Genomic DNA, 26,135 nt, shown 5'->3' on the forward strand with positions numbered 1-26,135 from the left:
ATAGTTTAGAGCTATGAGTGTAAGGACTCATAGTTTCTTTGACTGAGAACCACCTTCATAATGTCCCAGAGGTCCTGGTATGTCATATTACTATTTTTATTTGATTCTAAGAATTTCTAAATTTCTCACCTGATTTCTTCCATCATCCATTAATTTTTCAAAAGTATATTGTTTAATCTCCACACATTTATAGAATTTATATAGTTTGTTGGGATTTGGGAGGATTAATTTCTAATTTCATTCCATTATGATTAGGTAAGATGCAAGGAACTATATCACTTTTTTAAAAAATTACTTAGAGGTGCTTAGACCATATGTGATTTCCAAAATGTGATCTATTTTAGAGAAGATTTCATGAGAAGCTGAGAAGAAAATGAATTCAACTATTTTTGTATAAAATATTATATAGATGACTATAGAGTCCACCTGATTTACAATATTTTTAGGTCTAAAGAGTCCTTACTATGTTTTATATCTGAATGATCTGTTACTGAGAGAGGTGTGTTGAAATCACACAGTATTATTATACTGGTGTATATCTAAGTTTGAGTGCTGTCTTACATACTTAGGTGTACCAATTATTGTGGCATAAATATTTACTATCATTACATCTTCTTGTTTAATGCTCCCTTTATCGATATAAGGTGATCTTCTTTGTCTCTTCTGATTAATTTTAGCTTGAAGTTTGCATTGTTGAATATGAGAGTAGCTACCTCTGCTGGTTTTGGAAATCCATTTGAATGGTATATCAATTTCCATGCTTTCTCTTTTAGCCTGTGACTGTCTTTGCCTGTAAGGTGAGTTTCTTGCAAGAAATTTATACTTGGGACTTGTTTTTCCATCCATTCTGCCAGAATACATATTTAAATTATAAACTTGAGATGATTCATTTCAATGTTATTATAGAGATGTTAATTAATTCCTGCCATTTACATTAATTTCTAATTTTTAGTTTCTAATTTGTTTAAACACTATTGTCCATTTGTGACCTCTGAGGTTCATTTTCTATTTTTTTATGTAGTATTTCTTCTATAGTGTTGGCTTAATAGTGATGAATTATTTTAGTTTATGCTTATCTGTGAAGGTTTTATTTCTTCTTCAATTTTGAAGAACAGCTTTACTCTATATAGCAATCTTGTTTAAGAGTTATTTTCTTTCAGGGTTTGGACCATATCATTCCTAGCCTTCCTGAATTTTTAGAGTGTATACTGAGAAATCAGACGTAATTCTGGTTGGGTTGCCTCTAAATGTGACCTGATACTTTTCTCTTGAGGCTTTTAAAATTCTATCCTCTCTCTCTCTGTATTAGGAATTTTAATTTGTGCTTTGAAGAGGTTCCTTTTAAATCTTGTCGATTTGGAGTTGTGAATTCCTCTTGTACCTGGATGTCCATCTCATCCTCAAGGTTCAGAAAATTATCTGTTGTTATTTCCCTTGGTGGTTATCTATACCATTAGTCTGCATCTTACAATCCTAGAGTTCTTGTATATTCTAGTAAAATAGATATAGATATAGATATATAGATATAGATGTTGTCTGAATATTCAAGACTGGCTACTCTGTGTCCCTGCACTTGTCAGGACTGTATGGTTATATTTGCTATAATCTCCCATGTTCCCACAGCAAACAAGCTGAAACATGGTCCCCTCAAGATGGTTCCGTGCCTCAGTTCTCCACTTGCAAGTTGAGAAACACAGAGCAATTTTCAATTACCATTTTTCTGTGTAGCCTCTGGATCAGCTACTTTCAGGCTGCTTTTCTCATGTACAAGTTTTTCTGTGCCAAATTTGTCCACATTGTTTCTCTCTCTGTTTGTTTTATCCCTCCCTTTTGCAATAAACTGGTGTTGATGCCACAACTGGATTGGTTCTCATGTATTCTTTCTTATTCTTCATTCAATGCACCTGCATTTCTGAGTACCAGAGAATTTGACTGTCTGATATTGAATTTCAGTGAATTCCCTCTGCCATCTGTCATTTCACTGAGAAGCAGTAATCCTGATGGTTGAACTCTGAGCCAGGAAACAACTGGAAATGCAGCCTTCCTCCACTGCCGTCTTTAATTACATGGGAATTTTAAATGTTTGTTTATTCCTTGTTATTTACAAGTATCATTGACAAGGGTAACAAAGGCAATTGAAATATATTATTGAAAATGGCTTTTTCCCCCTTGTCTTTGTTTTACTTTGGTAGATGTTGCCATAAATCTTGAAAACATACTTTTGGTGAGAAACCTTCCAAAAATAGCAATGTCTAAAGAGACATTAAAAAAATAGAGACTGTTATTATGTTCAATTTGTTGAACTCTATGATAGGAAGAAGTTCAAAAGACAGCATACCAGAGTCATTTGATTCATCAACTGTTTTTAAAGCTGGTTTCAGATAGACTATGTGTAGTCTATTGAATGTACACACTGGCTCTTCAATAATTCAGTATTCTCATTTTGAAATTTGGAAAGGAATATTATTCCCACCAAACCAACAATCTACTTCCTCCTGTGCTCCATCCTTATGTTTCAGAGTAACTTAAGCCAACACAAAGCCTTCTGGGAATGTGAGATGTTCCATTAATATACTGAGAATATTGCCTATGACCAAGGCATAAAATCATCTGTGCAATCTTCAATAGCAAGCTCCAAATTATATATACCAAAGTGCAGAACACATAAGAGTCAGACAAAATAGAATTGCTATTCCTAAACTATTAGTACTTTAATATAGGTAGATATAATAATGCTTTGACTAAACCCTGAATGGCCCTACAGACTTGTCCTCCATTTGGGAAGGGAGGAGACAGGCCCTTCTACCCTTCTGCTAGCCAGTCATAGAGTCTAAGCTGCTCCAGGAAAGGAACCATGGGCCAGATTGCTCTTTCAAGCTAAGGACCACTCTTGGAAGGAGCCATCAGAGAGCTATTGTCCAATTGTGGGGCACAACACACATTCCCCCTAGGATAGGGACCTCACTGGTACCTCACAGCCTTCAGTACACTTAGTTTCATCCAATCACCAAAAAGTATTTAAAAAATGATAGAATGTTCATCCAGGTGTCAAGCTTTTGAAGAGAAGGATTTTGTGCAACTGGTTTTCCTTTGTAGCAGTCATTTTTTTGACAGTTGTAAAATCTGTCTGCCTTCTCAGAATAATTTTTTAAATACACAAGATACTTTGGATTAAAAAGGAAAGCATTATGATGAAATAAAGCTTTCAAAATATTAAACAATTAAATTTGTAATATAATCAAACATAGGCTTTTATTACTACAGTCATGATGCATAATGATATTTTAATTAAGGAGAAGCCTTTATGCACGATGGTGGTCTCATAAAATTATACCACCTAGTGATATTGTAGACACCTTAGTTTGAATAAGTACACTCTATGATATTCACACAACAGTGAAATAGCCTAACAATGTACTTCTCAATGTGTTCCCATCATTGAGCAATGCCACTAAACAAAAGGTCTAGCAGCTATCCTAGTAAATATTATAATTTCAAAGTACTGCTGAGTATAAATATTTAAAGATAATTTCAAGAGTAGTGATATTAATTGACATCACAATGATTTATACTAGTAACAAGTCATAGGCTGTGCTAATCCTTTTGGTTTAAGTTCTGCACATTTGTTATCAAAAGAAATGGCAAATTTTTGGTTAGCTGTAAGTGAAAATAAAGAGATTTCACTTCTCCCCATCTCAATCCCTGGACCCAAACTTGATATAAAAATAGTTTACCAAAGATAGGATCTGCACTGGGATCAGAAAATAAAAAGGAAAAAAAATGAGAAATCAGAATTATCAAGACTTTCCAATGAGAATTTCAAATAAAAGTAATTATAGAGAATTGCTTCTAAAAACAGCATAAATATTACCAGGTAATAAGACATATATTCAGAATACGTTTGAATCCTATGGTAGAAAGAACTAAAAATCACAATGTTTTTATTTTTATTCAGATCTGCCCATCGTTTATGCCAGATATCAGTTTCCCCATCTATTAGATAAAGATAACCTAACCTGCCTACCACGTTGTATGACTAGCATTGTAAAATTAAAATGAATCACTATAAACTTGTCACATATTATTGTACACTAAACATATGATAACATTTACTGTCCTACAAATATAGGGATGAAATGTCACATTTTGCCCTCAGGATGGTCACCAATTTGGAGGAACATAGAAATACACAAATAGATATCAACAAAACCATGTGATGAGTGTTATAACACTGGAGAGATGCACGGTAACTGATACTGCCTGGTAAGACCTAGTAGACTCTACAGAGAAAGTGGAATACATTATATGCATGTACAAAAATATCATACAGAAATATATTATTTTTACAATTAATATGAACTGATTATTATAATAAAAAATATAAAGTACACTCAATAAAAATAAAAGACTAAAGGAATATTTGCAACTTAAACAATGAGGAATGGTGGAGGGTAAAGAAGGATGTTCTAATCAGACTCCAGAAATATTTTACCCAGGAACATTGTGCTCTGGTTCAATTTTTCTAATTTATGTAATTCTATCTCTCCTCCTCAAAAAAAAAAATCATTTGTGATGTATAGCTGATATGCGGATACAACCAAGTATAATACATTCTCAAGTGCAAGAAAAATAGGTACTATAGTATAACCAAAATGTTGAGTGAGAAATAAAATTAGTAGAAACTCAGTAAAAAGGTATCATTTAGGTTTAGTTTCTATATGGCTCTTTGGAAAAAATATTTATATCATTTGTTCTAATATGTCTATATGCAAATACTTTAATGAAGAAAGATCATTAAGTGATTTTATTGCTAAAATAAAACATTTCAAAATCTCTTTTTTTAAATAAAATATCTATAGCAACAAGTATGTGTACTGACATAAAACATTACAAACTCTGGAAAATTCTTTCCTCTTTTGAAAAAAAATTTTGGCAATACTCATAATTAGGGACATATGTTAACATGAAATACAGTAACACATGCTTTCCATATTGCCTAATATCTCCATGGGATTTTTAATTCACCGGGTCAAATGCAAAAGTTCAGATAAGGTCAGTGCTGTTTTCTCCAATTCAATAAACTATATATCTGGAAATTTATCATTAGATGATATATATGCTTCCCATAGTTGTTATAACCATTTAAAGAACCCAATTTTCAAAATAAATTTTCACATCTTTCATCATTATTCCTGAATCTTAATCATGTAATGTCTATATCTAGTTGAAGTAATCAGAGATATGAATATCTATCTCTGTCTCTCTCTCTTTCTCTAAGTCCAGATGTTCGCGGGGCTGCTAAAATTCTGTGGACAATTCTTAGTCCTTCTGTGACTTGAGTTCTGTGGAATTTGACCTGCTGCTTGATCATTGCTTCTTTTTGAAATATGGTACTGCAGGCTTCTGCAACAACACTCCAATCTGAGTTTCTTCCTTCCCCTCACATCCTTTCTTCCCAGCCTCACTTGTAGACGATTCTTCTTCATCTTCAGGCTTCTTAAATCTCGGTGTTTATATTTCTGTCTTCAGTCCTCTTAACATCTCACTCTCTGCACTCTTCTGAGAAGAATTATTCATTCCAAAAGCTCCAACTACTCTCTTCCTATGAAACCCACTTTACCCTGAGCTGAAGGATCACTATCATACTTCTTACTTCATGAACTCTTTCTCTACCAAGGATAATGACAACACCAGTTTTTAGATATCCAAGCTGGAAATCCGGAAATTGTGGAGTCACTTTGACTTTTCATTCATTTTTACTCCCCCATCCCCAACCTCCTGTTTACCACCAAACTCTAAGCCCCACTTCTCCTTAACACTGATATTCCACACTTATTTTCTGGAGTGTGTCAACAGGATCTATGCCTCCATTCTTACTTCCTTCAATTCATTCTCCACCCTCGAAACCACAGTCAATTTCCTCAAACAAAAAGGAAGATATGTCCCTCCCTTGCCAATAGTCTTTGTTGATAATCAAACCCCAATATCTCAACAAACCCTAGAAGCTAACTACATCTTCTCCAACCGTGCCTCCTGGAGGGGGTTCAGAGACTTGGGAGCTGATCAAGGAAAAAGGTATAATGATAGGTGATTGCACACACAAGCTTTACTGGGTGATGTTTGAATAGACTCACAAGCCAGGGGTGGGGGGCGTCCCCTCACAGTAGCTGTCTGTTCTTGTGCTATTACTTAGGCATGCAAAGGAGCAGAGAAGTACCAGGGAACTCCTGGGGGAGAGGGACTTTGTACAAGGCTTAAGCATTTAGGTCCCATCTGCTCAGCAGCTTGGTGGGGAGTCTCAATCAGAGCTTCAGAGGGCAACAAGAGCATGGGATCTTCATGGACTGGGGCTTGTCTGTAGCTAACAAAGGTGCAGAAAACAAAGTCGGCAGTCCTTAAAAGGTTAAACTCTGCTAGCATGAGCAATTTTTGAAATAACTGTGGGAAAAAAAATTGAGTTAGGCACTGTGGGCTATTGAGCTCACAGCCTGCCACTCACAGCCTGCAGTGAAGAAATTAACAACCTAGAGGTCAACACACAGAGGCTGTCTCTACCTCATTCATGTAATACTTAGCCACACTTCCACAGAGAATCTCCTTGATCCTGCTTATTGAACCATCCTGGCCTTAAGTGATTAGTTCACTTTCACATATCCTCATTATTGTCCAAAATCCTCTTAAAGGACCTATTATTCAGCAGAAGGAAAGGAAAAAAAAAGTTTGAATAACAGAATTGGAGGAAAGTTTGCAAAAAAATTAACATATTTCATGCTTATATAGCCAGATTGTACAGTCAGCTCTTTATATCCATCGGTTCCACATCCCTATATTCAACCCACTACAGACAAAAAAAAAAAAATCAGAAAAAAATCTGTGTGTACTGAATTTGTAGAGATCTTTTTCTCTTTTCATAATTCTGTAAACAATACAATATAAAATCATTTATATAGGATTAGGTTTTACTAGGTATTACAAGTAACCAGAGATTATTTAAAGTATACAAGAGTGTGTGAATAGTTTGTATGCAAATATTATCTCATTTTGTATAAACGACTTATTTGCACAACCACGAATTTTAGTATTCAAATAAAGTCATAGAACCAATTGCCCGTTTTTGAAATAACTGTGGAGAAAAATTGAGTTAGGCACTGGTAGGCTATTGAGCTCACAGCCTGCTGCTCAACAGATACTAAGGGATAATTACATAATGAAAACTTTCAACAAACCAATAACATTAAATGTATTGATGTACTATTAATCACTTTCATGTAACCACTCCACACCTTCACCACTCTATTCCTTCAAAAGTTTATGTGATTATCCAAGTCTCACTTTGTTAGCCTCATTCTCTTCCTAATGTCTTAATTTAAACCATTGGTAAAATACTGATCAGTTTACATCCAAAGTCTAAGTCACTACCAGAGAAAGCAATCTAGATTATCAGTGAGTTATCTAACTAGCTAGATAGCTAGTTATCTAGCTATCTAGATTATCACTCAAGGGGTTCTAGGATAAATATTAATGTGACACCTCACACATGACTAATAAAGTGCTCAGAGCTTGTGACATAAGTTATTTAATTATCACAATAGTTATGTGGCTAATTGTTACAAGACTCCTTTTGACAGATGAGGGAACTGGAACTCAGAATAGCAAAATAACCTGTTGAAAGTCACAAAGTGAGAAATGGACAGTGTGGAAGAAATTCAAACCCAGATCTGTCTGATAGCAAAGCTTTTGCCTCTTTATCAAAACTCACTGACCATCAAACACCTACAAATTCATTTACCAGTACTATTTTAAGCCCCATTTATTCTTTTGGTCTTTTATCTCTTTCCTTCCTACATCTGCCATATCCTTAGAAATGCCAGGTATGGTATGATAACAATCACTTCTCCAGTATCTTCTTCAATTTCCAGAACTCAGAAATGGGGTCTTCTAGACCCTCGGAAATATGGAAGAGGATATAAAGGAAGAGAGCATAAAGGAGATTCTCCAGCTGTTTTGAACAATGTGCATTCAGATATGGTCTGCAAATTATTCATGTCAGTAGGATCTCATCCACTCAAGGGGTTCTAGAGATTTGGGAAGCAAGACCTAGTTGGTGGAAGCAGGGAGGACTTAGGTTCCAAGTAGTCAGTGAGTTTGTGAAGGATCTGGTCCAATAACAGAGCTAATGGGAAATAATAGTCTCACTGGAAAAGCTGTACGGGTTTCAAGCCTTTGATAAACAAGCACCTAGTCTGCTAATGTACAAAAGCAGGAGGAGGAGGTAGAAATGCAATGGAACCAACGAGGTGCCAGGGCTCATCTCTAGGATTCAAGCTCTTTCACGAGGGTACAGTGTACTGTAAAGTCAGCTTCTGCTGAGTTTGAAGGGACAGGGGCACTTGTGACTCCATTTAGGGGTCCTAAGGAGAGAAAACCTGGAAAAATAAAATTTAATTTTATAGCAACAGTGAATCCACCCTGTTATTTTCCCCCTCCAAGCCAGACAAATGAAATTTATTGTTAGCATAAACATAAATACAAATGATTCTTCAAGAATCAGAACATGAAATTTCCAAGTTAAATTCACTTATGAGCACTGGGAAGATACATAATTTTCTGTAGCCTTTCTTTAGATTACAAATGATTTCAGAAGTTTCAAGACTTGGGAATATTTTTTTCCAAAATATGATAAGTACTCAATGTTTGGAAGTGCCAATGGAAAAAAATCATATCTTGGGAAATTTATACAAAAAAGGTGGAAAAATTAATTCATTCATCTGGAATGTAGGGTACTGGTTAAATACTATAGAATATGAAACAATTTACTCCACAAAAATACTTTCTATGTCCATTTCTTCAAAAGCATCTCCATAAACATTAACATTTTCATATAGACTCATTAAAAATGTTGACATCTCATTAGAAACTAGTTTTATATTTTAAAAAAAATGGGATTTTTTTGGCTTAAATTCAACGATTAAGTAAGAATAACATGATCCCTTATGGAGAAACTATCTGGTTAGTATAGCGTTCAATCAGCACTTTCAAGGAGTAGGGATGCATTGCCTGGCTGGATCCCTTTGTTGGAAAATTATGAGGCCAGCTGCAATCTCCTTATGGAATGGTCAGCTTTGTTCATGTATTTCTTATTGTGTGACAGTACACTATATCCTTAACCATAGCCAAGCATCATAAAGATGAAAAGGCCAATAGATGAGAAAGAATTATTCTAACAAGGGAACCACTTGCTATTGTGCTTTTGCATGCCTGTGGGTTTTACTGCCTTGTACTCTGATACAGCTGTTCTGATGAGACTTCAGAGAAAAGACAAGGGTAGAAAAGCACTGAAATAATCCAGAATGGAAGGCACTGCTCATAGGGTTCAGTGAGGAAGAAGCAAATCCAGGGACAGGCCATCACAACTTGGGAGCTGACTTTAAATGAGCAGAAGAGGAGCCACCCAGCTCTTGTAAGTCTTCCTTAGATATTACTTCAGACTTTATAAAACCTAGAACCATGTTAAAATGCCTCTGGATAATGTAGCAGACATTAAATGTGACCTTTTCTGTTTTCTCAGAATTTCAACTGAGTGCTCGGAAGTAGAGGAAAAAAACATAACAGCCATAAAACACACCATCTACTTTTGCAATTTAAAGCAAAGGAAGGATTGAGTCACCTACACAAGATAGGCTTAGAGAATTTAAAGAACATTCTGGCAGCTTTAGCTTATTAGTTACCTTCAGGATAAATGAATAAAGACGACAAACTTACTGGATAGGTTTTAAAAAGTGTGAATATGGCAGTAATAAGGATCACTTTTGGAGAGATTTTTCCTCTATTTTTTTTTCATCTTTCTTAAGGGAAAAGAAACAGGATACTTCCCTGTGATCTCAAACCACAGAACCACTTTACATAATTTGAGAGGTGTTTGCTGCAATTTAATGAATGAGAGGACTAATATTGGTCTCCTTTAAAAAGGGGGAGGGGGGCATTGGCAAGCCAGCAATCCCATGGCATCAAAGCAAGAAAAGGGAAACTTCATGGAAGAAAGCTGGACTGAATGGGAAGAATTCTTGTAATCACAGGAGGATCCGACAGAAAACCAAGGGACCTTGGGGAGGATCATTTAGCAGTTACTACTACTACAATGTGAAAGGAACAGAGATGGGTTCTTCAAAAATAATCATAAGAGATTTTATAACAAAACAACAACAAAAACCGTATTTTGAGTCGGCATCTTCCAGAGACCATCTACAACAGGGCTGCCTTATTAAGTAAGATCCTTCTACATCTGCTTCAACTCTGAATATAAAAGAGCTGTATGTCTTCCAGAATGATGAAGGAGGAGGAGAGCAGAAGAAGATGGGAAGACAGAAAAGACACTGGCCTTAGCCCCTTCAATGGCAGTCTCCCAAGCCTGAACTGAAACTGAGCTGGGTGAAGAAATACATTGGAAACCCCATGAAAGTGTGATAATGGGATTATGCTGAAACAGACCCTTTACTGTTTAAGAATAACCAGAAACATTATGGCACTTAGCCTAGATGAAGGCATAGTGGCAGAGTTATTTGACCAAGAGTTTAATGGAGAGTGGTCACAAAGAACAATGTCATTATCTTCTCGTACCTAGTATTTAATCCATCTAATAAATTGTTAGCATTAAGAGTCACAGTCTCCCTGTGGCCCTGAGAAATGATCCATCACTACAGAAAACTATAAGTCCTGCCCCGTAAATCATTTTCTCTAGGTGTATAGTACTGTCTGGTCATTTCCCTTGTGCTTGCATTTAGCATTTAATAACATCTGAATGTTCTATCGGGCTCTTGTCTGGGTTATCTGGTTAGTGTAGCGTTCAATCAGCACTTTCAAGGAGTAGGGATGCATTGCCTTTAAGGTCAGTGATGCCATTGATTAAGATGGAAACCCCAGGAGAAGGTTCCTCACAGTAGAAAAAAAGTAGAAACTAAGAGGTTCAACTGGTTCCCTGCAGATGTATAGATTTTCTGCCCACTGGGAGAAGATTATGCTGATGACTGAAATTTTTCTCAAGAATATAAAAGCAAGTGAAAAGCATACATTTTAGACCTGGCCAGCTGTCATAGACTGAATATTTATGTCCCCCCTCAAATTCATTTATTGAAATTATAACTCCAAGGTGATGAACAACTGGGATGTGAGGCCTTGGGAAGTACATCAGAGCAGAGCCCTTGAGAATGAGATTAGTGCCCTTATTTAAATAATAAATTTTAAAAAGTCTTCAGAGGGCTCTCTTATTCTCCTCCAGCCACATGAAGATGTAATGGAAAGTTCTCATTCTGCGCACGTGAAGATGTAATGGAAAGTTCTCATTCTGCGCTCTGGAAGAGAGCCTTCACCAGTCAGCACCCTGCCCTTGGACATGTGGTCTTCAGACCTGTTCTTCCAACGCACCTCATCTATGGTACTCTGTCATAGTGATATATATTGACTTAGGTACCTATTATATTACAGTAATTCAAGAGTATCCCTTACTTATGACCAAAGTACTTGATGTATTATTATATTTAGAGAGTGAACATCCAACCAAGTAAGAACAAAGGAAGATGCTGGAGATCAAATGTTCCAGGACCTGCAGATTGCTGGGGGGTACCCGAATCCCACCTCATACCAGCTTGAACAGAAGATTAAGATTTTATTTTTGTTCTACGTTGTAACCACTTTGTCAATATTTTAACCATGGCCATGAGGCACCCATTATAGCAAAAGACAATGTAAAGGAATAACCAAGATGAAGCCATTGATAATCCAGGCCAGTGTGACCAGTACTTTTGTTCCTATTCTACCAAAGCCTGCATGTTTCCTGGATTTTCCCTTACATTCCTGAAACTAGTCTTCAACTTTTGATAAAATATACTTCAAAGAATGAAATCAGTGACCTAATTGCAAAGCTAAGGGCCCTTTCAGTTTTCTTTGCACATACTTGTTTTCACGTTGTAATTAATCATTTGTGTGCTGCTGGATTCCTGTCTTCCCACAGGAGAATATAAAGCTTCATGAGAACATGTCACTCTAGTTCAAGCACTACCCACGCAACAAGCACAAAGAAACAAAAGGTACTTAGGGAGTACTTTGTAAATGGTTCAGAATGCCAACCTTAAAAGTATATAATTTTATTATGTAGGCAATGGAGAGACAGTAAAGATTCCTTAGCCCACGGCCTCTGAGGTTTGAAAGTCTGCTCGGATCATTATTCTGGCAAAATGTGCAGAATAATTTGTATGGGAGAAAGACCAGAACATTATTCCCCGCCAGCAGAGGCCACAGCAGCAGACATCTGACCCCTCACCTCCTTCACAACACATGTGTGAACTTAAATAAATGTCCAAGCAAATAAACAAAAACTATCTTGACAACTTTTGTTTTGTGAATTTTTGAGTGAGCTGTTTCTCTCCTCCTGGCTGAAATGACTGGTTAGCTGCTTAAAATTGACAGAATGACTGAACCAAATCAGATGGAGGTGGTTTCCCACCTTTTCAACAGGGCTGATGGCTGAAGAAGCCGAGCTGGATTTCCATAGATGTCTGAAAAGGACCAGAGCATCTGTCCAAGTCTTCTTTCCAGTAATTTTAGAGCTCATCAAATAAAAACCCATTAATGTTTCACTTTTTGGACTGGAATGGATGGAAACCTCTCCAAGCCAGGAAAAAAAATAATAAAGTCTGGCTGGGGAGACTTCGGCCTCAATCTTGGCCATCCCTCGGGAACCAACTGTGTTACAAGAGAAAAAGATCAGGCTCCCGGTCATGTTCAACCCCACTGCTGCAGGTTTATACACTAAAAATAAACATCATTAGCCTTCCTTCATGACACCTCCTGCCCCATCTCCATAAATCCTTCTCTTTTAGAAACTCAGGCTTATTGGACCCAGTGCATTTACTAAAACTTGTCTCCTCTCATGAGTCATGAAACCATTTTTTATAAATCATATGGAAAAATGCAGTAAACTTGCATTCAGTCATTCCTGGCCTCTACGACAATGAATTGTTCCATTTCCCTTCTAATTTTATTTCTACAAATATGGCTAGTAGAGGATTCCAAAATCAGAATTCTATATCTGAGAGACCAAAAGAAATAGATTCTATTTTTGGAATATTTGAAAGTACCAGGATTATTTCTTCGAAACTCTACTCCACTCAGCCTTAAAATATACATTTTTCAAAATCTGATTTCCACTCAAGTTACTAGGACTACATCAAATAGAAAGCCAATGCAATCATGTGGAGCCATGTATCATATAACTAATGAAATATTGTTTATGGTTATTCTTCAGGTTAATAAGAAGAAATAGGAATTATAGGTGGTCATTGGTATCATGGTGATCTTGGTGCTTTGGAATACACTATACACGGGCTTTATAGTAGAGAACTATACAAGCAAGGGTGTCTGTTGTTCCTCACTATCTTCTTCTTTTTTTCTTTGCAATATAACATCTATACAACTTTATAGGGTCCATTATGGTAATTCAGTACATATATACCATGTATAATAAGCATTTTCACCTCTTCAAACATTAATCATTTTATGTATTGAGAATTACATGTACTCTTCTAGTCATTTTGAAATAAATCATACACTGTTTTAACCTTTACTTACCCTACTATGCTAAATAAAAGCCACATTTAATTCTTCCTTTCTAACTGTATTTTGGTGTCTCTTATTGAACTTTCTTTCCCTCATCCCCCTCCCTTCCTGGTCTCTAATGACCATTATTCCATTTTATTCTAGCTATAAGACTGGCTTATTTCCACATATGAGTAAGAAAGTATGCTATTTGTCTTCTGTATCTGATTGACTTCATTTAACATAACGACCTCCAGTTCCATTCAGGTTGTAGTAAATGACAAGATTTCATCCTTTTTATGGCTGAATGGTATTCCTCTGTATATAAATACCATGTTTTCCTTATCCATTCATCTACTGAAGGTTATCTGCATTGACTTCATGCTTTAGCTATTGAAAATAGTGCTATCATAAACATGGGAGTGCAAGTGTCTTTTTGGTACAATCATTTCATGCCCATTCGGTATACACCCAGGAATGGAGTTTCTGGACCATATGGCAGTTCTTAGCTTTTTGAGGAAAATCTATATTCTTTTCTATAATGGCTACACTCATTTACATTACTACCAACAATATATAAATGTTCCTCCGTTTTTTGGTATTCTTGCCATTATTTGGCTTTTTTGTCTTTTTGATAATAGGCACTATAACTGGTATGAGATAATATTTTATTATAATTTTGATTTGCATTTTCCTAGTGATTAGTGAGATTAAGCATTTTTTTCATGTAAGTTTTGATCATTTGTATGTCTTCTTTTCATGAGTGTCTGTTTAGTTTTCTAGCCCATTTTTTAATTGCACTATTTGCTCTTTTTGGTGTTTAGCATTTGGAATTATTAATCCATTGTCAAATGACTTTAAAAATATTTTCTCCCATTCTGTGGTCTGTCCCTGAAGTCTGTCAATTATTCTTTGTGACTATTTTTTCTTTTGTTGCCTGTATTATGGGATCATATCTTTAAAAAAAATCAATGTCTATACCATTCTCAAACTGTTTCTCCTATATTTTCATAGCTTCAGGTTTTACATGAAGGTCTTTGACCAATTCGAGTTTATTTTTGCGTGTACATATCCAATATTGTCAGCAACATGTTGTTGAAGAGACTGCTTAACTCTGCTTTATATTGTTGGCATCTTTGCAAAAATCAGTTGGCTGTTTAAAGATGGATTCATTTCTGGAATCTCTATTCTGTTCCATTGGTCTTGTGTCCGTTTTTAGGCTACTACTGTGCTGTTTTGGTTACTACAACTGTGTAGTATGTTTTGAAGTCAGATATTGTGAGGCCTCTAGCATTGCCCCCACCCGCTAAGCCCCAGACTTGGGATTGTTCGGACTCATCTGGGTCTTTTGTGGTCCCAAATGAATTTTAGAAATTTTTTTTTTCTATTTCTGTGAGGAAAGTCATTGGTATAAATTTCACTGAATCTATAGAGCACTTTGGGAAGTATGGCCACTTTAACAATTAAAAATTATCTTTTCTGATCCACGAATTCAGGATATCAGCCCACTTGTGTGTATGTGTCCCCTATAATTTCTCTCATCAGGGTCAATAATTTTCAAAAATCTTTTACTTCCTTGTTCAATTTGTTTCAAAATGGTAGTTCATAGCTATTGTGAAAGAAATCACTTTCTTAATTTCTTATTTGCAAGTTCTCTCTTGTACAAAAATGCTACTATGTCGTATATTGACTTCATATGCTGCAACTTTTCTGAATTCATTCACTGATAAAGCATTCGAGATTTTCTATGTAGAAATTGTCTGCAAATATGAATAAACATCTTTCTTTCCAATTATGATACCCTTTCTTTCTCTTGCCTAACTGTTCTAGATTTCCAGTAGTATATGAAATAGGAGCAGCAAAAGTGACTATCCCTGTGTTTTTCTCCATCTTGGAGGAAACTCTCCCAACTTTTTAGCCCACTCAGTGTGATAGTGGTTGAGTGTTGGTAATACAAAGCCTTTAGTATTGTTTGTTGTTTTGGTTTTTTGATACTAGGGATTGAATCCAGGAGTGCTAAACCACTGAGCAACATCCTCATTCCTTTGTAATTTTTATCTCAAAACAAGGTTTCACAAAGTTGTTGCATCTGGCCTCGAACTTGCCTGGCTCCCAAGTCAATGGGTTTATAAGTGTGTGCCGCCATTCCCAGCTAGCTTTTCGTATTTGGGGGTATATTTTTTCTATGCCTAATTGGTTGAGAGTTTTAACATGTTGAACCTTAACAAATAGTTTTTCTGCATCTATTGAAATGACCATATGGTTTTTAGTCTTCATTTCACTGATGCATTGAATCAGCTTATTGATTTGCTTATGTTGAACCATCTTGCATCGGGAAGATTAATACCACTTGATCATGGTGTATGATTTTTTTGATGTACAATGAATTTGGTTTATTAGAATTTTTGTCCTGTTCAGCAGGTATTTAGTCTGTAATTTTGTTTTGTTGTTATTATCTTTGGTTTGGGGATCAGAGCATATACTGGCCTAATAAAAAGAGTTTGGAGAGTTCCTTCCATTTTAATCTTTTATAATACTTTAAGAATAATTATAATTCTTCTTTATGTTTTGTGGAATTCAGGAGAAAAACCATCAAGTCCTAGCCATTTTTTTAAGATGAAGACTTTTAATTGCTGTTAATCTCATTACTTGTTATTGGCATGTTCAGATTTTCTATTTATTCTTGTTTCAATTTTGGCAGATTGCATGCATTGTTATTAAAAATTGTTCTAGTAATTTCTAGTGATCCTTTGCATTTCTGTGGTATCTGTTGCAGTATTTCCACTTTGATCTCTGATTTTATCTGTTTGGGTCTTTCTTCCCTCATTAGTCTTGGTAAAGGGTTGCTAACTTTGTTTAGGCTTTTGAAAAAAAAACACAATTCTTTGTTTAATTGACCTTTTTTTATTTTTAGCTTTGGTTTTATCTATGCTCTGATTTTTATTATTCCTTACTTTTTATTAATTTTGTATATGGTTTGGTTTTACTTTTTTACCTCACTGAGGTACACTTAGGTTGTTTATTAGCAATCATTCTATTTTTATTTGATATATGCATTTATTGTTATACATATCCCATTCCATACTGTATTCCACAGACTTACATGTTGTATTTTCATTTTAATATGTTTTTGGAATTTTCCCTTTGAATTTCATCAATTAACCATTTGTCATTCAGGAGCATGTTATTCAATTTCCATGGATTTGTATACTTTCCATTCTTCTTGTTGATGTATAGCTTTATTATCTTGTGGTCTGAGAAGATACATGATGTGACTTCAGTTTTTTTAAAATCTATTGAGACTCATTTGTGGCTTAACTGATGCCCTATGCTGGACAATGTTTCGTGTGCTGATGGGAAGAATGTGTACTCTGCTGCTATTGGAAGAAATGTTCTATAAATATCCATTGGGTTCCCTTTCTTTATATGCTGGATCAGCTCAGATGTTTCTTTGTTGACTTTCTATCTGGATGATCTATCCATTGAGGAACGTAGAACCCTGAAGTCCCTCACTGTTATTATATTGGAGTCTATCTCTTCCTTTAGATCTAACAATATTTGCTTTATGTATTTGAGAATTTCAATATTAGGTGCATATATATCTTAATTTGCTGTCTTTTTAATGGTATAGATATGTGGTATCCCCAAAAGCTCATGTGTATAACAATGTAAGAGAGTTTAGAGGTGAAATAACTGGATTATGAGAGGTTTAGCCTAATCTGTGTATTAATTCCATGATAGGGATTAACTTGGTGGTATAGATAGACAAGGTGTGTCTAGAGGAGATGAGTTCATGGAGATATGCCTTTGGGGTTTTTATTTTGTTCTGGTGAGGAGAGCACACTCTCTTAACTTTTTGGCATGATATCCTGAACCTCTTTATTCCACTTCACTATTCCACCATGATTTGGCTATCTTACCTCAAGCTTGTGAGAATAGAGCCAGCTATCTATGGATTGGGATCTCTGAAACCCTGAGTCCCAAAATAAACTTTTCCTCTTTAAAATAATTCCTGGTCATAGCCATTTTGTCATAGCAATAAAAAAGCTGACTAAAACAGTCTTCTTGTTGAATTAATCTTTTTTTATCAATATAAAAGGGTCACTAGCTCTCTGTTTCTCTCTCATACACACACACACACACACACACACACACACACATACACACACAATCTATGTATTTTGATTGGTGAATTTATCCATTTAAATTCAAGATTATAATTGATCCATCTACTTTCAAGATTATAGTTGATCAGTATGAACTTCCTGCTGTCACTCTGCTAATTGTATTCTGCTTGTTTTGTACATTTTTTACTTATATCTACATCTTATTATTTTGTAATTTGGTAGTTCTATGTTATGTTAAGGTTTGATTCTCTACTCTTTCATGTATCTGTTCTTCTAGGGAGTAGTGTTTATTTATACAGTTTCATGATGTAGTTTTCATCCTTTCATTTAAGGTGCAAGACTCCCTTGAGTATTTCTTATAGAACTGGGTTTTGGTGATAAACTCCTTCAGTTTCTCCTTATTTGGGAAAGACTTTATTTCACCTTCATTTTTGAAGAATTTCGGGGGGAACACAGTATTCTCAGCAACTTTTTTTCTCTTTCAGTACATGAAAGAATATTTCATCCATTTTCTTCCAGCCTGTAAGGTTTCTGCTGAGAAATCTACTATAAGTCAACTAACAGTCCCTTATACATGACTTTATGATTTTCTCTTGTTGTTGTTCAGAATTCTCTCTTTTTCTTGTACTTTTAAAAAAAAATTTTTAATTGATTTAATTAGTTAGGCTGGATAAAGAAAATGTAGAATATATATACTCAATGGAATATTACTCAGCTTTAAAGAAGAGTAAAATTATGGCATTTGCCAGTAAATGGTTGGAATTGGAGAATATCATGCTAAGTGAAATAAGCCAATCCCACAAAACCAAAGGCCAACTCTTTTTCATGTACTTTTGAAATTTGAACATAATATGTTTTGGTAAACATCTGTTCTAATTGAATCTGTTTGGGGTCCTTTGTACTTCTTCTATATGAATGTCTATATTTCTTTAAAGATTGGGGAAGCTTTGGCTATTACTTTATGAAATAAAAATATTTTTATTAAATAAAATAATAAAATAATAATCAATGCCTTTTCTCCTTTCTTCACCTTCTGGAATTCCCACAAGGCAATTTTTTTTTTTCTGAATGGTATCCCATAGGTCTTGAAAACTTAATTTTTTTGAAGTCTTCTCTTTCTCTTTTTTTTCTCTCTTGTTCTCATCTTCTCTTTCACTCCCTCTTGCTCTTATAAGCCTATCCTCAAGTCCAGAAACTTTCCTTCTGCTTACATCAGTGGTTGAAATTTTTAGTCCCAAGATCTCTGGTTCTTTTTTATAATTTATATCTTTTCAGTGAATTTATCAATTATATCCTGTCTTGTTTTTCTTATTTATTTTTATTGTTTGTTCATATTTTCTTGTATCTCACTTAGCTTACTTAGTATTACTATTTAAAATTCTCTTTCAGACTTCTCATAAATTTCCTTCAAAATGAGTTATATTTCTGGGGAATTATTGTTTTCCTTTGGAAGTCATTCTATTCATGGTTCTTTTGTCTTAAATGGATTTCTCTTCACCTAGTGTAACATTAATTTATTCCAATTTTATGAAATAGGTTTTCTGGGGGAACTTATTAATTTTATGGTTTATAGTATGTCTCTTGAATGGGTGCTTTGGTTTTGGATGGAGTAGAACTCAGTAGCATAGTTTCTGTGATTTCTTCGTCTTGATGGTCAGCAGGGTCTACGAGGGTGTCAATATTCTAGACTGAAGCAGTTAATAAAGGTAGGTGTATACATTTTCAGTGGACATAGGTTTCCAAAAGTGTATGTCCTCAGGCTTCACAGAATTAAGCTCTAATGGCACTGAAATTGGTGAAGGCAGTTTCCACAGTTTGGGTGGGATAGCACGTGGAAAGCACTGTCCCCAAGTCCTTTTAGGCCAAGCCCAGATGATATCAAGGGAAACGACACAAGAAGCCATGGCCCCAGAGTCACAGGCTGTGGAGGAGATTTTCTTTAGGATTTTCAGGATAAATGGTGTAGGTACCTGAGCCTGTGGTACCAGAAGTCAAAATTTTGGAGGCACAGGATGGAAAAGGGCCTTTCCCAGATGCTTCTGGATAAGTACAAGTGGTCGCAGAGACCATGGCATTAATAACCATGGACTTGAGATTTTGGAACACAAAAAGGGACCTTTCCTAGGTCCCTTAGGTGAATTGAAATTGATGATAAATATAGCACTATTAGCCACTCATGTGTACCTGTGGACTCCATACACCTTCTCCAGTTCTCAGAGGACATATACAAGGGGTACCATGGGTTTTGGCATCCGTGCTGTGGTCCAAAGTCCATGGTCTATGAAGAGACTCCTCCCCTCCGTCTCCCAGGGCATGTGCGGGAATCATTTGGGGTTTAGGTGCTGTTATCCATTCTCTTGTAGGTATAGAACATATGGCTTTGCTATCTGCACTCCTGAAGCTCCAGGGCATGAATGAAAATGTCCTCAGGACAGGACAGGCAAGCTCTGTTGGAGAAAAGGTCTGTGCCATTAATTGTTATAGTCCTGGAGCTGAAGACAACGAATGAGCCCTCCTCCCTGATCCCCAGGGACAAGTTTGAATGAAGCTGAGGCTGTTTGTACCTGTAGCTGCCATCCTAAGGCGGAGGCCTGAGAAGAAGATTTACTCTAGTTCCCATCAGGTAAGCACAGGTACAAGAGGGTTGAGGGCCACTGGTAGCTGCTTTCCTAGAACTTTTACATTCACAGCCCCCAATGAACAGGTGATAGTGAAGGTGGGACTTTACAATAGTGACAAGCACCAAAATTGTGAGCTGGGAGACCTTCCCTAGATCCTACAGGGCAAACATGAGTGGTACTCAGGCTTGGGACCACAGTTACCTCTAGTCCTGCACACTAGCTACTGTTCAGATACCCTCTCTCTGCCTTTTTACACCATATTCATTCTACTACAATCAGTCTCACCTTGCTGTTTTTCAAATCCATCAAAAAATAGCCTTGCCTCATCATAATTGCCCTCATGCTGTCCTCTGACCAGCACATTCTTCACCCAGATATAAATGTGCCTCTTTACACTAAATTATTTCCTCACCTTACCAAATCTCTCTATATAAAACAACAATGCTTCAAATCACTCTCAATCTCTTTGTACTGCTAGATTATGATTCTTATCTCTGACTACCACTTAAGATAACACATTTGTAAATGCATCATTTATTTGTTTTCTGTTCTTTCACACTGTAACAGAAACCCTAGGATCATAGGTACTTTTTCTAGAATGATGCCCGATAGGATTCTGGAAACTGAACAAGAGTCATGGCAATCTTCCTTAGTCATCTTGAATCGCATGCCTAAGTTTGGCACAAATAATTACTCAATAAAGATCCAGAAAGTGAATCAACGAACTTACTTTTAAAACAAGCCAATTAAGGTGGCAGTTGAAGCATGAGGACCAGATGATTTTTCACAGACCTAAATCAAAATAGTAGACCTTGCCTATGCAAGTAGATAGCTCAGAATCCAGGTCTAATAAATCTTAAAGCCAGAAGAGCAACTCCCTCCCTTGCCAGTATATGTCAGATAGCCTGGATATATGCTTTCCACAAAGTAATGCTCTCCATTTGTCTTGCAACAGACCAAAATTACAGAGCCTTAATGACTTTGCCAGCATAGTCTGAGTTTTCAGAGTTGGGTTTGCTAGCATCCTCTGACAATAGCTGAGAAGTCATATTTTCATGCAAAATATCCTGCCTTGACAAAAAGCAGTAGAAACCTTTACTTAATCTACTACTTTTTGGTCTCTGAAGGTCATGCTGCATTCACCTTATTGTAATCACCTCAAAACATGCAGCTTGGTTATTTGGTTATTCATTTGAAGTAAACATGGTATTGAAAAGATAACAAAAGAAAGTGCCAAATCCTATTTCCAAGATACAGGTGAGTGTCTAGAATAGTACCCAATAACTTCCTCTATTCACACTCTGTTATGTTCTCTGAACAAAAGTTATGAGGAAGAGGATTTCATGTTTAAAAACAGGTTGAGCAAAAAATTGCCTCAATAATATAGTAATAATAATCTAAAATGATTCTTACCTGCCAACAAAAGTTTTAGGTTCTCTTGCTATCTGAAATTATGTGTCAATGAAAACATAAATTTTCATGAAAAAATATGCATAACTTTCTGAAATTTATTTTGCTTTGCTATAAGTAATGATCCATAGAATCACAATTGCTTCCTACAAATTGGGGTAGGGTTACTTGATGCTTAATTTTCCCTGCAGTGATCTCTGCTATGTGCCCAAGCATATTTATAAAAGAAAAATTTTATTTAGTCTAATTTCCTTGAGCAGTGAGTTATATGACTAGAGTTGAATAGCCATTGTAATATTAAATCAGCCTTTACCTTTAGAAACTTTGGAATATCTATCCACTACCACTATAACATGTCAAAATTATTTGTTTTTAGTGTTTTTGTTTTATTTTGCAGTACTGGAGGTTGAATTTATGGGCACTCTACCAGTGAGGTACACCCCTATCACTTTCTATTTTTTATTTTGAGACAGAGTCTCACTAAGTTGCTTCAGATCTCACTAAATTGCTGAAGCTGGCTTTGAATTTGTGATCCTCCTGCCTCAGCCCCCTGAGTCACTAAAATTACAATGTGTGCCACCACTCCAAGTTTAGTTTTGGTTTTAATTGACACAAACAATTTTAAAAAGTTAACAGATCATAAAATATTTATCTTCAGTTTTAATTTTATATACACATTTTCCAATACCTTTTTGGTATGCTTTATAGCTACTCACACACAGATGCACACATGTACAAAACATACTAAAAAATACAGCCCATCAGGAGGAATTTAATATGGTGTCCTTAGCCCCTGAGTACAGTGATGATCCAGAAACATACACATTGCTCAAGCAGGTCAAAGGCTTTCTCTAGAAGTGAACTGAAATTAAATAAATTAAAAATCAACTGAAGACTTTTAAAAATGAATTAAAAACTAGTGATTATGATCACTTAGAGCAAACAGAGATTAGGATAAGTACTTACCATCTGTCTCACTTGACTGACAGCCAATCCCTCCAGCATTTCTCAGGAAATTGGACTGCTAAAACTGTAATGAACAAATGATTTCAAAATGATTTTATTTTTGTAGATGGTGCTTATTTATACCAACTGTTGTTGCAACTTGAGACATAAATACATTCTAGTGTAACTCATAATCCTTTCAAAATACTTCAGCCAAATGCTGTTTTCCTTTTAACAACAGGAATTTATTTCTATGACACAGTTACAGGTAATACATTGTGTAGATCCTACTTACATAGGCTGAATTTTCATTCCTTCCTGAAACCAGGAAATGTACATTTTTATAACTATGATTGTTAGTAAACATTTTGCATGGTTTGCCTGGATAGTATAAGTCTGTTCTTGAGACAAATGATATATCTATAGCTTCAGATTTACAAGTCCCTGTGAGACAAGGAAAGTTCTCATTCTGTCTCAAAGCAGGATTCAGGTCTCCTCTGAATGTCTTCATTTGTCCTGTTTTCCTGCCTGTTCTTCACCCACACTCAATGACAAATGCTTCCATTTTACTCTCCCTCCCTCTTCCTTTATGTCCAGTAACTTGATTCTGTTGAGATGATGGATCAATCATATCCCTGCATTTGGCTTCCGCTCCACAATATAAAGTGTCTATCACCTAAAGCAGTCACCTTCTGCCACTCCTGCCTCTATCTTATGTCACGTGCAGCAGATCACCAATACACATTCACCTCTCCTCTAGGGCTCTGGGAATTTCCTATTTTCTGAAGAATTTTTTTCAAATCAAATTCATTAATGTTATCATCTGTGTCTATCATCTCCTTTAACCTATTCTCATATAACCCTGTTTCTGCCAAAACGGTCACCCACGGGTGTGTCTTGCTCTGTCCTGTGGCCTCAGGATACCATCGGGTGAATAAATGTTTTGAACTATTAGTGATGCAGATAAATGTTTTACTATTTATTGTATAAAATTTCAATTTAGGACTCTCCTTGCCTGTGTATTTTAAATAAATGATTTAAACAGGTGACTTCTCTCAATCTTTATGACAAAATTTCAGAGCTGAAATTCAGACACAAATCTTCTCTAGGACATCATTTGTCCCATGGCCCTAGAGATAGTTGAGTAACCATTTATTCATCAATTAACAACTTGCATCAGGTTAGTAAAAACAAATGATGTAAAAAAAATAAGCAGTTTTGTTCTAGCTTAGATTGGATCAAGGATATTAATAAAGACTCTTTTGAATATATATGTTCACATTCACATATATATTTATTTATCATCACACATATATTCATTTTAAAAAGGAACTTTGCTGTGTAATCAAAACTCTTCAACACAAAGAAAGTAAAGTGGACCTAGGAGGGGCTTTTCTGATTGGCAGAGGCAAACAGTATTATTTGTTTCTGTAGAGATACCCAGTTGGAGAATTTGAACAAGTTGATTTCCTGTTTTCAAAGTTAATTACTCCACACTTCCTCTTCTCTTTAAATCTTTAAATTGAACCTGTTGACTAAGTAAGTTTAATACCCTACAAGGATAACTATTCATTTAAGACTTCAGATAATTACTTTGCATTTTTAACTTTCTGGAAAAGGCAGTAATACAATGACAAAGGAAATGAGACAGACTTCTTATTAAGTTCTGGATTCTTAGAAGCCTCAATATTAGAAAATTGTAAATAAAAGCTTGGATCTGGCCATCTTATGAATACGAAATTGTGCAAAACAGTATTATAATATATGTATATACCTAATGTGGTATACATGTCACCTTTCATTTGCAAGCCATTGACATGAATTCTAAACAAATTCTATGTACTGACATTTAATTTCTACAAACTTAAAAAGTCCTCAATAGTAATGCATTGATTTAGCATTATTATCAAAATTAGCATTGTTTATTTAACATCTGCCAGTCACTACATGTCTTATATAGAATATCTCAAATCTCACAAAGATGCCTAAGAGGTTTTAAAAATGCTATCATCTTCATTTCACAGATGGCCAAACTTGGGCTCAGTAAGATTAAACAACTTGCCTATGGTGACATAACTGACAAGAGACAGCTGAAATTCACTCTCAGACTTCCTAATTCCAAAGCCCTTGTGCCATAGATGGGATGCCTCTGTCATATTATTTCCAAGATCCAACTAATTACAAAACAAAACTTAAGATACGATGAAACTCTTTGATTTAAATAGGATGAGAACAGGAGTCTATGGTTTTTATTGGTAGCTTTGTGTAAAGAAGATTATGGAGAATGCTAGAATGTATCACCTAGAAATCCTTTAATTCAGTGAACAGAACTTCTGTAAGGTCTGGAGAACAAACATTTCAACAGAAACCCAAGTACTCTAAGTAAGCCCCTATTAATCTGACCACAAGCAGGTTTTCACAGTCAATTCTACTGGGTTTACCTTCCAAATCCATTGTGTGCCTTCTAATAATATCTGTAATATCTGTACAAATTCTTAGTAAAACTTTGTAAAACTACATTTGTGAAAAATATTCTGAAAGAGAGCAATGCATGGATTTTAAAAAATATTTCATACAAAAACAATTATTCCAGTTAAAATAAGTACTTCTCTTCAGTAGATTCTGTCATCTAAAATCCTACATGTGCACAAGTTTTGGAGACTGTTCTGGCTTCTGCTTTCATTTATTTTCATAAAATTGTCATTACATTTAACTATTTGTAGTCCTGAAAAGGCAAGCCTATACCAAATTCTCATATTCCAACTTTAGGGGAAGTTCCCAATCCACTGGACTCCCAAGAACAATAAAACACATTATCAAATACCCAATGGGAAATTATAAGTTTGGAAAGAAAAAAAAAACTAAAGGATTTTTTAACATTCACAAACACTGCATGGTACACAAAATTCTGCATCCAAAATAAATGCTTCCATTTAAGAATAGTGACCTAGTATTTATCAGAAATGCAGACCTGCCAAACCAAAAGCAAATATCATAAACTCAGAGTATGACAATGTTCACAGATGGGAAATGGATGTAATTTGTTTCCTGGATTCTATTTTTCTATGAAAAAGAGAATATAGGTGGTTCAACTTGTTAGTGAATTACAGTCTAGACAATATCCTAAGAATATAGCTCATACAGAAAGAGAAACTACTATACAGCAATTGTGAGTATTGATACAGGATAATTTAAACTTCTTATTTCTTTAAATTTAAGTTACAGTGCTATCATATTTTTGCTGCTTTTCTCACCACAATCATTACACATCAAGTAGGACTGATATGCACAATTCAATTGCCGCTTGATAGTATTTGGAGAACATTCAAAAGGAAAAGCCAGCCTATTAGTCTTCGTCTTCCTGGCTCTTGGTATTCTAACATTACCAATGACTTAAAAAAAATTGCCCTACCATTCTGGCCATTTTTAAAATGGCAATATT

The 26,135-nt window shown here is 35.5% G+C and overlaps 1 long non-coding RNA gene across 1 annotated transcript in view; it reads right to left on the reverse strand.

The window, feature by feature from the left end:
* The window catches only part of LOC120888475 (uncharacterized), a 90,736-nt gene that overhangs the window by 15,525 nt on the left and 49,076 nt on the right, over window positions 1-26,135 (reverse strand). The window contains exon 3 of the long non-coding RNA XR_013440076.1: window positions 22,715-22,778. This is a non-coding gene — a long non-coding RNA (uncharacterized LOC120888475). The remainder of the gene's footprint in view (window positions 1-22,714; window positions 22,779-26,135) is intronic.

This window comes from Ictidomys tridecemlineatus, chromosome 6 (genome assembly GCF_052094955.1).
Source record: "Ictidomys tridecemlineatus isolate mIctTri1 chromosome 6, mIctTri1.hap1, whole genome shotgun sequence".
Classification (NCBI taxonomy): Eukaryota; Metazoa; Chordata; class Mammalia; order Rodentia; family Sciuridae; genus Ictidomys; species Ictidomys tridecemlineatus.